Source organism: Lutjanus erythropterus, chromosome 15 (genome assembly GCF_056507025.1).
Source record: "Lutjanus erythropterus isolate fLutEry1 chromosome 15, fLutEry1.hap2, whole genome shotgun sequence".
In the NCBI taxonomy this organism is placed as follows: domain Eukaryota; kingdom Metazoa; phylum Chordata; class Actinopteri; order Lutjaniformes; family Lutjanidae; genus Lutjanus; species Lutjanus erythropterus.
Window position 1 is genome coordinate 2,102,551 of NC_139331.1, and position 18,352 is coordinate 2,120,902.

An 18,352-nucleotide genomic window follows, 5' to 3' on the forward strand; every position below is an offset into this window, starting at 1 on the left:
CATGATTCCAGCAGTGAATATCAGTGTCTGGGATATGTGAGGATAATTACCACTGTGCTGTTTAGCTTTTCTTTCTGCACAATGCAGGAACTCTCAAAGAGACAGAGAGAAGTGGAAGCATGAAAACATGATTGGAATCGGTGACTCATTTTCTGCTTCTCACCAGCCTACAGTGCCACCCACCCTGCACACACACTCTCACACTTACACACACATGCATACATCTGCTCCACGTTCCAACAGTAAGCTTTGCTCTGCAGAGCTTCTTCTGCCGTGTACTGTGGCATGTCAACCGTGTCACCGCCGCCTCGCTCGCCGAGAGGCTCTTCCGAAAAAAAAAGAGAAAAAAAAAGCTGAGTCACATGCGAAACTGTGATACCGCTCTGCAACAAGCCCACTCTGCTGGCTCCATCTCCAAGCAGAGAGACACACAGCAGCACCGTAGGAAACTGGAGCACACATAATAAAGGAGCTATTAGCGCAGCGATGACTGAGCCTGCATAATGAATACACTTGCTATGAATGTCGGATACTCAGCTGACTCTGGTTTCCTAGAAGAATCCCTTGTTCAGCTCCTTTCCACTAACCCATTGATGAATTCTCCTGAAAAAGCCCTCCTCTCCATTTATAGCTGTTTGTCAGTTTACAATGTGTCTCCTTTGTCAGCAGGGTTCGGCTTGTTGGGAGCTCCTGTCAAGGGGAGGAAGCTACATACTGAAACTCCTCTGACCAGGCCGGACGCAGACATCTCTTTGCCTTCAAAATAGGTCGCAGAACAAGTGAAGCTAACAAATCGCGGCTGTGGAGAACAGAAAGATCTTGACTTGGGCGTACTTCACAGAAATTGTTGGGGAAACTAAAAATATAGTGAGGCCTGGCTGCCAGCTGTTTGGCAGAAACAGGTTTTGCGTCTCAGTTCTGGTTTTAAACCTACAGATGGGTGACAAATGAAAGGAAAAACCTGACATTAATTGTACTTGCAAGTTCTAAACTGTGTTGAAAATTTTCAGCACCATATCCATGTTCCCAAGGTTAAGAACCAACCTCCATGTACATGTCTAAGTAAGCTGTTGGGCCACCACACCTGCCCACAACCTTTAGATATTCCTTCACTTGACTTTTGACAATTGTGGTGAGCAGGCTTTTTTTTTATATTGGTGCTAAAACGATACTTTTAAAGTGGTTCTGGTGCCTAAATAGTATCTGAACCAACACTTTTTCTTAAAAAAGGAAGACACAAAATAACAGTGTATAACATAAAAGAACATGTCACTGAATTTGACATAGAAGAAATTTACACAACAAATTTACACGATAAAAAACAGTTACACCACTACTAACAGTAAAATAGGTAAAAATTCCAGCTTCAGACTTATTCAGACATCATATTTTCTAACCTGAGATATAAATGGTATATGACATGTCGCATCACATGCTTTTTTCCATCCTAGGAAAAAAACACATCCAATGTGTTGCCAGATGTTTCTTCCATTCACATACAGTTGTTTTTAAACATCGCAACTGATGTTGGAATTGTTTCAGGTGAAAAACAGCACTTTAGACTGTTTAGCTCAACATTTTAACCATGTTTACCATGGTTACTACCTAGAAAAAGGCCACCAAAAGTGTTGCAGCCAATCAGAATCCTAGGAGGGACTACTGGCAGCTACGGGCGTGGTTTTAGGTGTGATGGCAGAGAGACATGTCAATGGAAGCATTGATCTGATTGGTTGAAGTTAGCCTGTATTAGCCAACATGATAGACAGATCATTCAATCACCTGCCAAGTGTTTTTTTGAAAGTGCCTGCCCTTTTCCAAACAGCTTCTTAGGACGACTTACCCAGATGGTTCTGTGTAACAAATCACCCGCGTTGTCAGGTTGATGTCTATGATTGTTCTTACACTTTGAATTATTTTCTTTCGTTCACCCATCTGTTTGTAGAAAAAAAGGTTACAGTGACCACTGTAACAACAAATGTGTGTTGAATGTTCTTGATCATAATCAGTTATGTTTGATATTTTTGTGCCTTGTAGTGTTGTCACTCTAAGTCAAGATTTGGGCTGTGATAGCATGTGAAAAAAGTACACTATGAGGGCTCAAAACTAACTTTTAAAAGTGCTTGCTTTTAGTTTCTGAAACTGAATATATGGTTGCCATTTTTAGTTATCTTATATTCCTAGTAATAATAGAAGCTAATTATTCAAGGTCAGCTTAATAAGAAAAATGTGACATAAAATATTATTTAAAAGCCTTATTATAGTAGCTAAACAATATTCTTTTTAGATTGTGTTTTATCTGTTACTATACAGAATCAGTTAATGCCTCCACACTCAGTTCCTGGGGTAAAATACTAGCAGAGCATCTGTTGTCACTGATCCCTCACAAATAAATCCAGAACCAGTCACTTGGAACTTGTTCATCTTTTCTCTCCCTTCTAAGTTTTTGTTTTCTGGACCTTTGTGCTGATTCCCACCACAGGAGATCCTTCAGCCTGACTGTAACAGCAATACTTAAACTCAGTAGTGCAACATATATTGAAAAGTATTTATTTTAGGATGCATGTTTTGAACATTTGCTGTCCCTATTTTTCATTAGTGAAAAAGCAGTTGGCACTGCTGGCAACCAAAACCTAAGAACTGGTTGCAAATTTCTAAAAATGGTTGCCACTGCCAACCTGGAAACCGTAACTGTCTTGATCATATGACTTGATCATACATGATGTATACTCATCTTCAACTTCTTTATGTCACTCCCAAGCTCCTGCCTATTTGTGAGCCCAATTTCACATATTCACGTATGTGACACAGTGGATCTCCTATGATATAACACTGCTCATTTTACAAAAACACTACATCTTTACAAACTGTTCTTGAACTTTGGTACATCGTGGACTTGTGAACAGTCCAGCTGTGACTTGAGGAGGTGAACACACAGTGCTGTGAGCTGTTGATAACTAATCTGACATCAGTGTTGTCGTGTTCCTCCCTAACCTAGCAGCACGCTAACCCTCAGATTAGGAAATAACTGAAACATCTCTCATCTGCTGCAATTTTAGCCAGGAAATATGTTGCATTGGATAAGAGAAAGGAAACATACAGATCAGGAGGGATACATGAGAAATCACAGAGTGGCATAGCTGCAGTGTGTACTCGCCGACCTCTCATTAACCCCCGTGGCAATGTATGGGCCGACCTTCCTGCTGCACTGCGGATTAAAGATGGCAGCAGCGGTAATAGTTTGGTCAGGTCATATACTGTATACAGATGTAAAGGAACACAATACTTTAGCTTTTAGCTTCATCTGCTGCCCTGTGGGTCAACCTGAAACAACAAATGCACACCGCTCCAGAGATAAAAGGAGCACAAGGTGGCATTTTACATTTTCCTTTTGTACACATGCAATACACAAGCCACGCTAATGCACCACAGGTATGTGCGTGCACGCAGGACAGCAGGCTGGCCTCTGGCACACACTCTCAGCTAGTGGTGGCCAGCTGGTTCTGATCCTCCAGAATGAGCATGCTCTGCAGTCCATCCATCTGCTGTCAGTATCTGCAGGAGTTTATTCTCAACACGCCTGAATTCATCTTTAAGTGTGCTTGTGTGTGAGGTCACAAACAAGTGTGTGAATCCAGCGGAGTGTGAAGAGTTGTACCTCTGGTTTTCAGCGTAGCAGGATTTTTTATTTCCTCCACATTGCTTTGTGCGCCGCCAAAACAGAGGCCCTGCAGGGACATAGAGACATTCAATTATTCATCGTCCAATTCAATAAAACATGAATATCAACAGCGTGTGCCAGCCGCCGTCATTCACACTTATTTGAGAAAATGGGTCTTGCAATTTTTTTCCCAGAATGCTTTGGGATGACGCCAAGGGACTGTCAGCCTCAGCTTCTATTAGTAGCGACCTATTATCATGGTGATAAAACATGAAACAGTGTGATGAAGGATAGACAGGAAGAGGTTGAGCTGGAGGGAATGACCCCAATCCACTTAGAGAGGCAAAAAAAAAATCTCACCTGACTGACACAGAAACATGTCACCATTGTGACGGTAATAATTCAAATAGTAAACAACAGGTTGCTGCAAAGAACACACAAGCTGCCAGCTTGAATCAAAAGCCTGTGTGACGGCCCCATCTCACTGCCTCACCAGCAGCAGGCTGCAGGTGGAGTTCAGAAATCCATTCATTCACTTCTTCTCCAGGTGTGAATGAGGGGAGGCTATTCAATGAAGGGCATCACAAACAGGCTTGAAAAAACAACTGCTCAATGCCAACTTTTCATTTCACGCACAGAATGATTGAGTGCTTTACAGACAGGAAGAAAATGACTGCAATGTATTCATGCTGCAAAACTGCAAAGCAATGCTATTCAGTAGTTGTGAAACACACAAAAAACCTCCTCTCTGTTTCGACTGTTTCAGCATTCAGCTGATTAATGTGTCAGCCACAAACTGACAGAAGGCAGTAAAAGGTTATGTCAAAAATATTAGTTCATAATATAAATTAAAACTATTAAATGCACAACATGTAAATTCTTCTGTTCGGGGTCCCTCACCTTAAACTATATACTCCCCCAATAAACATGGTTTGATGACACCCTGCAGTAGCATGGGATCATGGGAGTTGTTGTCCTTACTGTTAAATAAACACAATTCCTGATGAAGATCTTTCTGACATGACTCAGGAAGCCCTAAATCACGTCCATGGATAAGGAAATGTATTAGAGGGCCTTTATTTTGACAGGGTAGCTGAAGAGCAGACAGGAAGGGGGGTAGAGAGAGGGGATGGCATGCAGCAAAGTCGGGAGTTGAACCAGCGGCTGCTGCGGAGGACTGATCGCCTCACTACACGGGGCACATGCTCTACCAACTAAGCTATGGGGGTGACCCAGGCTTTCATTTTTATGTCGATATCAGTGTTGACTGTGAACATAATCAATTGAAACAATAAATTCCTCTGTCTGTGCTATAAATTCTGCTTGCAGAGTTGTGCCTACATGTACCAGGATGCTTTTCATGCAAGCTTCTGACTCCCACGCCCATGTTGCAATGCATCACTGCCCTACCCTGTAGCTATTACATTGTTGGCCAAAACGTAGCATTAGGTGACAAAAATACTCATCTATCATGTCTCCTGTCAACTTGAAGGAGGAGACTAGAAATCCAAGCTCTTCTTCCTTAACACCAACTACATCACTGTGACATCACTGGATGCAGGAAGAACAACAGATTTTGCAGCAGGAGAACTCAGCATTCTTTGTCAATATACCAGCACTGATGATATTTTTTGGTTAAACTGACTACATTTCCCATCAACACTGACTGAACATCCACATGAAAAGTGCTGAATTTTCCCTTTAAAGTTTTATTCACGTTATTTTTGCCGGCTTCCTTCCTCAATCTCTGATGTACCATCTGGTGTTTCCCTTGTTTGTAGGAGGAAACTCATCATTCCCTTTAATAAACCATGGATTTCTCTGGGTTTGACCGTTGTTGGAAACATCTGGAATATATATATTTTTTTCTTTTTCTCTTCTGTGTGTCTTTTACTAGCTCTTGTTAGTTTTCGTCTCCATCATTTTCCTATTGTTTGGTCATTTTCTAAATTTCTCACCACATTTTTAATGCGCCTCATGCTTACACAGTTGTATGATAATGAGATGATGTGTGTCCATGCATGTTTACACACAAAGCCACTCCCACTTCCTGCCAAGAATTTACAATTTTACTTATTTATATATTCAGTTATATTATTGACCTGTCTAATAAAAACACTTTTATTGCCTTCTGTCAGTTGAGAGAGCCTTCAATAACTCCTTTATTAGAATAAATGCTTTGTTACACACCCATTTCTGTCAATGAGATAAAAAAAGATCCTGTGAGTCATCATAATTAGAAACTTCCTGAAAGTAATGACTTAGTATCTAAGTCATTATTTGGATAAAGTTTCTCATTATAATGATGGACAGGATCTTTTTTCCCTCATATCGGCCTCCATACTTTGGAGGAGTGCAGGGAACAAGAGGGAAGAACTAAACCGTAAAGGACATTTCAGACACTCTACATGGCAACTTTTATTTACAAAATAAATCTCCACCAAGCTTGGATAAACAGTACAGTGGCTGCCAGCTCTTTGACTGACAGCAGAACTGCACAATGGAGTCATTGTGTGGCAGGAGGGCCGGGGTTAACTTCATGGCGTGCCTCCTAACTGCCCTTTATTTACAAAAGACACGCTGTCACCACTGCCAAATATGTTAGAACCCATTAGCTGCTGATTTGACTTTAAAGCTCAGCCCCGCTAATCTAATTTAATCTGTCTCTGTGGCTCCTCTGATTGCTCGAGCGTAGCGGTAATGATGCTGCAAGTGCATGTGGGCTCGGGCCGCCGTGATGCAACTGTTTGTTCTGCAACAGCGGCCACCCACGTGGAACAGAAAGCTGCTGGTGGTGGTTTGTGCGCACAGGGGTCTATTACATGATATTTCCTGTTATTGGCTGAATTAGGTCTCAACCGACTTAGCGGTTCGTTTGATCTAAATGAGATGATTCTGATCAATAAATGTGAAGCAGGGCATGATGGGAAACAACCTGAGTGGTGGAAGAAGTATTCATAACCCTTACTTATAAGGAAAGTTCACCCAAAAATGAAAATTGAGTCATTATCTACTCACTCTCATGCTGATTGAAGGTCGGGTTTAGTTTTTCAGTTGCCAAAACTCTGCTGGAGTTTCACAAGAAAACTGTGTTGCAGAATCTCCCAAACAATGGAAGTGAATGATGACCAGCTTTCAAACGCAAAATAAACACATCACATGCCTCCACGCTGCTCGTCTGGTATAATCCAAGTCTCCTAAAGCCCAGACACGCAGCTCAATAAGCAAGCTCAGTACATCGCTTAGCTTCCTACACCAGTACTCCTGCTGCCTCTCTAAAATGGGGGTGCATCCACCTCCATCTGCTGTATGGAGAAGTACCTCAAACAACCACACTTAAGATAATCTGAACTATCCCTTTAAAGGTAGTTTCTGACCTGTTGAGTCAAATTCTCAAGATGAGTATTTACATGTGTGTGATGTCATTCATAAATGTGAGAAAATAACACCGCAGACTTCACTGGAAAGGAAGAGAGTCACATCAGATCTCTTCTCATCCTGTTGTCCTCATTACCTGCGCTGTTTTTCTCTTTCTCATTTCCTCTCTGTCTCTTCTTCTGCTTTGTCTCTTTTTGTCCTGTCTGTGTTATCTGTACAGAGACAGAGAGGCCAACACAGTCCACCACCATCATCACCACCACCTCACTATCTCCATCCACATCTCTGCCATTCAGCTGTTAGGTGGCTGGGGGATTTTAAATTAGAAACTAGTGTTTTTAAAAATAGTAGCTGCTGTGTGTGTGTGTGTGTGTGTGTGTGTGTGTGTGTGTGTGTGTGTGTGTGTGTGTGTGTGTGCGCATGCGTGGTCAAGCAGGTGGCTGCTGCACCACCATGACATTGGAGGATGATATCTGCAGTGAGTTTAAAATGTAAGAGTTTGAGTTGTGCTCAAAACTGCAAGTCGTTTGCCTTGAAATTTTGAGTTTTTTCAACTATTTCATTTATACAGTGTGTGGACAGGGTCAACAACAAAACTCATTTTAAACATCTAAAAAAATGAATATCAGTGTAAGTGCTATATTTAGAATATTTTCACGGCTTTACCTTGCTGGCACACAGCTTTTTCTGACAGGAAACCACCATTATATAGGTCAAACATAGCTCTTACATAACCAACCAAACTTCATGGGCAAAATCAGTCATTTTACCTCACAGAACATGAGAGTTGCTGGTCGACTTCTGCTTTGATCTGTTAGTTAGTTTGTGTTATTGTGTGAATTCAGTGTTTTAAAAGGTTAGTTCAGATTCACCAAAGTCACACAATAACACAAACTAACTAACTGATTGAGGCAAAAGTAGACCAGCAGCTCCCGTGTTTTGCAAAATAAAATCACTGGTTTTGCCTATGGAGTTTGGTTTGGAGAGAGTGATATTTGGCTTATATAATGGTGGTTTCTTGTCAGAAAAGGCTGTCTGATGGCAAAGTAAAGTAGGGAAAAAATTCTAAATATAGTGTACACAAAATAAAATTTGTTGCTAGTACTCCTCTCTGCTTCTCCAAACTGGGTTCGTGATGACCGCCATCTATTATAGGTAATAAGCCAAAAAGTGCTTCATGCAACCCTACATTAAATAATCCAGACTATTTTTAAAGCCAACTGTTACTACAGTGGGATGTGAGTTAAGTACCAGTAGTATTCAGATGTTTAGCCAGAAACAAAACTGCTTTTCCAGTCGCAGGTTACAGTGGATCTATTTTGGGGATCTGTGCACAAGAACTGTGAGGCTGTCCCAAAATACTGGAGCTGACCTCAGTGTGTGAGTGAAACATGTGATTTAAGTCTTCTTTACCAGCAGAAAATTGCCATTTGGCTGCTCCACATGTCTGCGTCCACTTCCTCTCCTCCGCTCTCTCCCTGTCACCCGGTGCAGTCATGGTGACGGGCTCCCAGCAGGCTTTGCTGTGAGTTTGTGGAGCCCCCGGCCCCGGAGGGAGAGCTGACTCTCTCTTTTCATCAGCAGCCCCCTCCAATAAAACATAATGGCAGCAAGGCTGCGGGGGAAAGTCACTGAGCCACACAAAGCTGTCACATGACCGGCCGAGGCACAACGGGCTCAGTCATTCTGCAACTGCTGCCCGGCTACTGGGACAGAGGAGTGGGCTACTGAACTAGCCAGGCACACAGCAGGATCCAGAGAGAAGACACCGCTCTCAATGTGCTGAGCTGCCACTGAGAGACAGTGGGCAGGAAGGCCGGCACTGCATGTACTCAACTGTTCAGCCAGAGTTCAAGCAGAAAAATCAGCCCTTGTGCTCATCTTTTAATTTCATTTTCCTTACGAGAGTCCCCGTCATTTCCATATACGTATGTGTCTATCAGTCTATCAGACAGTCCCTCCAGAGCTCCACAGCTGTTTTTGGGAATATTGCTGCCTAAAAATTGGGATTTCATAGCAGCTTTTCTAAAAAAATTGCAATGCAGTGTGCAATGTTTTTAAGCTTTTTTTGCAATGAAATTGCAGGAACAAGTAAAAATTGCACACGGAAGTTGGAAATTGTTTTGGATAATTAATTAAATTCAAAAGCAACTTGCTCCAGGGAGAATGAAGCCACACTCTCTTCTGAGTGTTCTAGGAAAATTTACCAAGACGCTTCAGGATTACAAAAAAATCTAACAAAATATGCCTTATTTGTAGATGAAGAAGTACACCTGGGGGGTATTCCACGAAGACGCCAAATCTTTTTGGAGCTCTCCCTAACAAAACTAGGGATGTTCCTGGTGACTCATTTCCCTGTCGATTAAACGCAAAATTTAATTTAGACTAGTTGACTAGTCTAACACTAAGAAAACACTCAGAAAGCAGTTAAAATTTAGCAGAATTTATTAATTTATAATGATAAACACTGTCCGAAATAAATACTGTGTATTAATCACAGTCTATAATCGCCAAATTGTACTTTAAATGCAGCTGAAATGCGCAATACTTTGCGCTGTGCAATACAAGCCTTACACATTAATGAACAAAACATGACAACAACTCAATAAACTCTTCACCTTTTCAGACAGAAGAGGGTCACAGTGTCTGCAGGTAAAGGACCCAGAGCTAACGTTAGCTGCCAGCCTGACACACAGTGTGGCTAACGTTAGCAGTGCTAGCAGCAGCAGCAGCTCCGCTCGTAGGTTTATGTCTGTGTATGTGCTTAATGTGGTCACGTTTCTCCAGTCGAGTGAATATTTATCAGCTTATTCTGTCACAGTCTACATTCATCTGTCTGACTTTGCTGATATAAACATCCGGGGTTGCCAGGGCGATCGGTTCATACGCGCTGGGTGAGAGGGGCTGCTGTCTGACAAAGCCGCAGCCCTGACTAGTGGCATTCAGCTGCATAAAATCTTATCTCAACAGATAACTGGCATCATGCATGAATGAAATATTGATAAATATTTTAAACGACTAGTATTTCTGGTGCCGACTAGCACCAGACTATTAGGTATAGTCGACTAATCGCATGCATCCCTAATCAAAACAGCACAAAATTATAAAATAAAAATGCATTCATAAATGTCAATAATAATGACAAATATGCTCTTTTCATTACCCATGACAAAAAAATAGAAATGCAAAAAATAGTGAATAACAAAAGGAAACACTGAGTCTGTATATTTCTGATGTTTGCGTGGGGGCTGCTATGATTGGTGGAACTTGTAGGAAGCAAAGATGTTAGGTCAAATTTATGGAAATGTTTTTTTTTTTTTTTTTTTACAAAATTGCAAAGTTGTGCAGAATTCATGGGAATTGTGATCACATAATCATGACTTCCTTGGAGGGACTGAGAAGCTCCTGTCACCATTAATCCCCTCCTGACAGCCTACAGAAGCTATATCACACCATTTTGTATACTCTATAAATCCGTCCTCCCCTCCCTCCCTGTGTTTCTTTTGCGACTCAAACACACCACCTGTATGGCTGTGAACTGCTGCCATGTTGCCAGGTATCAACATACTGCAAAAGGTTAAAAGAGTGACCTGCTGGCTTACTATAACACTGTCAGACTCACGACTGACAGTTTGAAAATAGGATCAAAATTGATGCATCCTTGTCAATACTCAGTGCCTATGTTACCCACAACTCCACACTGCCTTGTAAACACTCCACATTTCCAGTTTGCAAGACAGGCTTTTCATGAGACCCTCTGAAAATAAGCCCTGATGACATCATCAGGGGTTATTTTTTCAGACTTGACTAAGACATTATACAACTCACAGAACACAGAACTCCGCATGACAGGAACACTCATCTTGATGTGTCACATCAGTGGAGTTTCCCTTCGAACATCATAATCATTATATCTACTTCTTTGCTGTCTATGTTCAAAATAAACTTTGCTTTGCCAATAAAAATATTACCTTCAGTGGAAATAGAAGGAGTTTTGATGGGTTTTTTTTTCGCCTTGATACTGGTTCACCAGTAGAACCACTGTAGATGCTGTGAATCCAGACCTCACAATGGAGAAAGATATAAAAAACAGCTTCCAAGTCTGCAGTGGCTATTAGATTCTCAAAGGCAGAGCTAAAATGCTTAATCAATGAGTCAACCCAAAGAAAATGTATGGACAACAATTTAAAAATCATTAATCTTGTCAAAAAAAAAACATTCACTGGTACCAGCTTTTCTGATCTGTGGACACGCTGCTTTTCTCTGGTTCATATCATCGTAGATGAAGAAAAACATGTTTGGTACAGATCTCAATAATTTTTTTTCAGTGAACATGACAATTGTAATGCAAAACTGCTCATTTCCAGTAACTGCAATCATAATTTCAGTCAAAATAATCGTAATGACATTTTCAATTTGGAAGCTGTATTTCCAATGGAGTGTAAAGCTGACTCATACTGAGTAATCAGAAACATGGCTGTAAAGAGATTTTTTCACTCAATATGAGCAAACAGTTGTCTCCTCCTCTTACTCTTTTCACGTCTTCCTAGTTACTTCCTGGCAGAGGTGTGAGCGGAGGTGTGGACTCGAGCCACAAAGTTGATGTCTTTAGATTTTTTGAACAAATCTGAGAGCATTAGAGCTACAATGATTAATTGATTATTAACAATTATTAAACTTAGTATCTTTGTGTTTCGGACAGAACAAGACATTTGAGGACGGTCAGTGATCAGCATTTTTTTACCATTTTCTGTCATTTTATGGTGCAAACCACTAATTGATTAGTAGAGAAAATAATCAACAGATTATTCTATGATTAAAACAATCAGTAGCTGCAGCTCTAGACAGCATCCAATCAAGCTGTAGGAGACACCATAAAGATAATTTTATTTAAGTGTGTACAGTGTACAGACACAGATAAAACAACTTCCAACTCCATTCAACATCTGCACAAAAGACAAAAAGTCAAGGCTCTGATGTTAACATACATACATTTGGTGAACAGTTCATTATAACTTGTTCAGTACTAGCAGTCTGGACTCAAGTTTCAGACTTGGGACTTTTCAGTCTTGACTAGACTTGAGTGCAAAGACTTGAGACTTACTTGTGACATGCAAAACAATGACTTAGTCCCACCTCTGCTTCCTGGTAGTGCAGGAGGAGAGGAAATGAGCAAGAACAGGTCTGCAGATGCCACCATGCCAGCGACAGGGGCACCCTTCCTCACTGGCTTCCCACCCATAAACACAGCCTGTCATAATCTTCGGGGGGCCTGGGCCAGGCCGGAGGTGCCCCTGCTGGGAAATGAACCAAAGTCTCTGGTGGTGGGCGACTGCTTCCCCTCTGTGCCACTCAGACGCGCCGGGTCTTTTACAGTTTAACATAAAACCTGCCGTCAGCCACCCACTTGTGGTTCATTTCAGGGCCAGTCTCTAAAGGGTAAGTAGGGCACTTTGCCATTTCAATAATAGCTGCATTTGCAAAGCTTACAGCTGCAGGCTACAGCCTTTACATGGATTTAGAGCAACCTTGCAGTATGTGGGGTAGTTGAGCAGTGATAATGTATTCAGCTGCCTGTGTTCTTCTTCTGAAACATTGTCATGGAGTTCATGGTAAAGATATGACATGCTGGAGCTCTAATTAAATCCAAAATGTTTCATCCCCAGTCCCAGGAGCCCTGACGGATGTGATGTGATTGGCAGGTCAGGACTGCCAGTGGGCTGCTGGGCCTCGCAGAGAGGCTGACTGACAGACACCGCTGAGGAGTGGATTAAAATGGACAATTATCCTCACAGCACATTAGTCCTGCTGTACTCTATCTGCGCTGGCTTTCTGCATCCACACTACACGAGAGAGGGATTTGCCAGGTGATTAAAGCATTATGGAGGAAGCAGAAATGGGGGTGTTTTTTCAGATCAAGTGAGCACTGCAGAGACACTGGAAAGCTTTGGTGTGTTCATAGAAAGACAGAATTAACAACTGATCTTATTCCCACAGTGGCCACCCTCAACAACACTGAGTTAGGGAAACTCCTGAACGACTGACAGGAAGGAGAAAATCTTCCATCACTGGGTGTAGTATCATCAAAAGGTCCCTTTTTGTGGAACACATCATTCTCTACAAAGCAAAATACATTTTCTTTTAAGACTGTGCTTACTATACTGTCCCGGTACTAGATGGTTCTCTTTCTCAGCAGTGCTGGAATGTATGTATGCCCACTGAGGTAGGCAGCAGAGGATTTGTGGGTCACTGACTCCTCAAAGCCTTCATCACAGGACTAGCAAGGAGCAGAGCCATCAAGAACCAGGCCTGGGTGATATGGCTTATATTTAGGCTATTCCACGATATACGACATATATCTCAATATACATATTTTGTCTAAAATAAGATGCTGTAAATTCTCAAACAATGCAAACATATGATGATCTTACAGAATATGATGCATTGCTGTACTATTCACCAGTATGTAAAGTAGTTGGTGCTTTATTTAGTGCTTCTAAAATATGAACATAATGAGAACTTTGATACATAATCATTAGTGATGTGTCTGTAATGACAGCAAGAACAGTCTAATAAGTCCATTACATCACTATACTGTAATGCAGCCTTTAAAACCAGGAAATGACAATCAAAAATCTAAGGCATATCCAGTCTCATCTCACAGTGTTGATATAATACTAATAGGGATGTCCCAACCACATTTTTTGCCCCAAGTCCAAGTCTGAGTCATTTGATTTTGAGTATCTGCCGATACTGAGTCCCCATCTGATACTTCAGCAATGCATTAATAATAAGAAGAAAAAAATAGAACACATCCACATTTCCACCATGTGAAATGCCCAATTTGCACACATTACAAGTGGCTGTTGCACTGCCTTCACTGTCCAGTTTAAAATACCTCCAAACTGCAGACATTTTCGCTGTCCCGAGGTGACACGTTTGTTTGTTAGCCTACTAACTACCAGCTCACTACTATTATGTTGTCTGAATTCCCCGCCTGCTGTAAATTGTGACGTTTATGGTGTTGTTTCCGTCTGTGCAACAATGAATATTGATGTTGTGGAACTTATTAAAATTAAAACTAACTCACTCCATTTGACAATCTGTACCTCAGGATGAACTTAAAATGTGAACATGGGCCATGCTTTTTGTTTTGTAAGGTTAAATCCGATAATTTCCACCCGATTCCAATCATTTGAAAATCACGTGATCGGATCGGGGCATCCCTAAATACTAATATATTCTCCGGTTCCTATCAAGAACACATTGCTGACGCTGCTAGGAAAGCCTCAAGATGGCTTTGGATCCAGAGACACCTGAGCACAAGCTGTGACCTGATCAATCACAGCTGGTACACCTGAGAAAAAAGATCTGAAATACACTGATACATTACTGATGATGTGTTCAGGTGCATCAGAAGATGTATCTTAAATAATTTCTCAATAAAATACTTGGAAAAGAGACCATCAGTATTTGGTTGAACTTGAAAATCATATACTAGTAAAAAAAAGAAAACCTGGAGAGGAGTTTTGAGTTGTTGTTTTTTTTTGTTTTTTTTTTGCTTTGCTGACTTTGGATTGGGATTTTAGGATGTTGCTGTTAATATATGAACATATGAATGTTTTAGACTGGTCGTTTGTAGGATTTGGGTGTTTGAAATGTCTATAATAATAATAACAATAATAATAAAAAATAAAAGGAACAAAAAGTCAAACTTGTCACAAAAGGCAGCCTGTGACAAGGCCAAGAGATCACAAGAAGACATGGCTTCCATTAAAAAGTTCTAACTTGAGTAGGTATGGAACCACTGTATGAGAGTATGAGGGTGGCAGTTTACAAATTGATATCATTACAATATGTCAAGTTATATCAGCCAGTGCTAGCTGGTAGATATAAAACAAGAATCAACAGTAATATCAGAACCTCTCACCTGTAGGAGATATGAGATAGGATGGGTCATGCCAGTAGTTTACAACATTGCCATTAGGAAAAAACATGCACTTTATGTTGAGTCATGCTTAACTGACTTCTGCTTGTTAACACAGGGAATTATATGAAATTTGCACCTCGACCCAAAACACGGGCTAATTCTCCTCGTGCTCTCATGTTTCCTTTAATGAAAACAGAGATTTGCAAAACTGAAATTTGCACCTGAGTTCATCATTTATAAGGAAAAAGGATTCTTTCTTTTTGTAGCTTGCATTAGGGTTGAACAATTAATCGAAGTTTTAACAAATTCCCAGTATGTCCTACTGCAATTTTCATATTGCAGGAGATGCAATATTTGTTAAAGACAAAAGGTGTTTATCCTGGCCTAAATATCAGATTCTGCCTTAGATTCATTAGATTCTGTTTTCACCTGCACTGGTCGCCACCTGAAGCAAATCCACAGGTTTTCTAGTTTTGTCACTCTTTACAATGAAAACTATTGATTTGGCTCTATTTGTTTCTAATGCATTCTATCATTCACAGAAGAATCTGTGACATGACAAATGTCACATTAGAATCTGGATGACTGTATTATATGCACTATCTGACCCTGATCATAACATAAATTCAATATGGCTGCAGTAGGAACAGTATCTCTGTCTTTGGAGGTTATTTAACATGACAGGGCATGCTGAAGATCAAGCTCTGTGACGCTAAAGGCCCAGGTCTGGCGTGCCAGCATGACGCCACTGGCCGGATGAGCAATCATCTCCTTTGTCAGCATCTCGCGGCTGCATCAGCAATGCAGAGAAATGACGGTGCACAGTCAAACAGAGAGCACAGCGTAACACAGAGGGCAGACAGACAGGCAGCAGAGTTCAGGAGACTGTACACTGCAGTGGAAATTGGCCGTAATAGAGCCTGTTGGCGGGGAGTCTGACACATAGTTACTGTGTGAGATGAGGTGAATGTTCAGAGTTATACATATAAACAGCCTCTCCTCCACTGTGCTCTGTGTGGAAATCTGTGTCCATGAAGCAAAATCAGCCCACATTGAAATTCATAGAGACCATAAAACAAAATAGCTTCTTTGCAATGCAGATTTCCTAACAGCATCCTCCACACGCAGCACAGGGAGGCTTTGTTGGGACATAATATAGCCTTTGTAAGTCACACATGACATTAGACACAGCTGGAAAATTCACGGCAACTTAATTATGTATGAAAACTCTGCAGGCCATTAACATACAACGTACAGAAAACACTTTTGTTTTCGCTTCAAAATACAAACACTTGTCAACAGTCTGCCTGCCACCATGGTAAACATATCATTAATAAATAATAAAGCCCAGTGAGATGTATTGTCCGCCTTGCCGTCGTTTGAGCGGGGAGAATGACGCCCACATGATTGCTACTTGTGTCTGGCAGGCAGAGAGCCTTAAGATGCTGTTCAATGTTCAGTGGATGTTCACTGTGCTTTTAAAGATACAAGCAACACATCAACACCAACATATTCCTGACCAGATCCCAAAATATCACGGTTTATTGAGAATTTATCCTCTCATCAGATACATGCAGATCAGGAGGGCTGGAATATTTCAGTTACAATACCAGGTTGGCTTGGATATGAAAAAGATTCTCAGAGAACTAATGCCGTAAACTGTACAAGGAACCCTTTAACCTGGTGCATTATAAAAAATACATTAAGAATTGACCCAAAGCAGTTACATTAATCATCTACTTTTTATTAAACAGACATATATTAGATATATATAAAAAGATCGATTTTGATATCGGACTGTGCAAAGGGAAAATGATTTGAATCGATTAATCAGTTTTTTTTAACCCAGCTGTAAAGATCAGGAGGCCATTTAAACAGCATTAATCAGATACCTGCTGGTAAATATCCTGCTATCTTCATCACTGTAAGTGTGGGAAATTAAGTAACACCAGCTGTGTTTTTCAAGTGAGAGACAGAAAATGCTGTCATGTGCTTTGCTCAATTCTTCAACCAAAAAAACAAGCCTTTGAATGGGGCTTTCCTTTCCATAAACTATCAGTGATACATCTGAAAACCTGCAAGCTGTGGCTGCAATGCAAGCTGGTCTATTGAAGCTACTGTCAGCAGGGTACATCTCTTACTGTTCAACATCAATGTAAAGTGATTCTAGAGAAAAACCTACACTTGTAAGGAGCTCACACCTAAAGTGCATGTTTTTCTGTTGTAAAACTGCACCACCAATACAGTATATCAGCCTGAATACATGGCAAAACACCAACACCTGGGTCTACCTTACAAGGATGATCACGAGGATGATGTTTTCTCTTACACACCATGTACTCCACAGCATGCTGTTGTGTTTTCATGTGTTGTCTCACCCTCCAGTAAACAACTATCTTCAGTTCATTTCCATACTGTATGGAAATCTATTTTCAGACACTGGATTTGACTCTTCATTAATCTCGATACTCTCAGACAGGCATCTGCATCACAATATGGGAAACAAAATATATTATTTATGTTATTTAAATAATTTTGTGCACTCCTTTCATTTCAGCTCAATATGAGAGTCTGTACTGAGTTTTCTGTCATTTACTCTAATGCTAGTTGCTCTCCTTGATGGCGGAGCCCCTTCTCACACTCACAGAGCTGAGCAGAGGAGGAACAGGTGAAGTGGGGATAGCATTACAAATCAGTACTGACTACGACACACTTAACATGCTGATGGATTTGGCCTTTTTGTGCTTTTAGCTGAGCTAGATCAGAGAATATTCAGTTAAAACAGATTGGTAATGCTGTTTTGCCCTCCTTGCTGTCCATGAAGTTTCCTGGAAGTGGTGCAGTGTAGCTCCGGAGTGTTTTATGTGGAGTGAGCACTGCACCGGACTGAAAAATAGCCTTTTAAATGCTATCTTGCTTGTCAGCAGCCAGTCATATGGAAACCTAGAGGGCAATTTGGCTTTGTGTGCTCTGATTAACTTGGCATGCAGTTAACACACCAGTCATAACTTGGTTTTAATGAAAACTCAACTCCTGGCAGTTGCTCCTGCTGCTCCTCACAACTGTTTTGGAAGAATAAAATGATAGGAATAACAGACTGACCAGCTTTAAAAGTGACATTTTTTTTATTTGTTTGAGTGCTGTGCAGTGTATAATGCTGAACGATTTTGAAAAAATATTTAATTGCGATTATTTTGACTGATACTATAATTGTAATATGATTTGCGATATTGGAGGTAATGATCACTTTTACATCATTATTGTTATTTTGATTGAAAAACAACAATTTTAAAGTTTTTGACACACATTTTGCCTTTCATAAATATTGCACCTCCCACGATATGAAACTTGCAGAGAGCCTCATTATGATTTTGATAAAATTAAGA

General features: G+C 40.7%; 1 protein-coding gene across 3 annotated transcripts in view; it reads right to left on the reverse strand.

Moving 5' to 3' along the window:
* The window catches only part of fynb (FYN proto-oncogene, Src family tyrosine kinase b), a 121,770-nt gene that overhangs the window by 91,866 nt on the left and 11,552 nt on the right, over positions 1 to 18,352 (reverse strand). For all 3 annotated transcript variants that reach the window (XM_084737836.1, XM_084737835.1, XM_084737837.1), the window contains exon 2: positions 3,656 to 3,725. The gene's annotated coding sequence lies outside the window, so the exon portion shown is untranslated. The remainder of the gene's footprint in view (positions 1 to 3,655; positions 3,726 to 18,352) is intronic.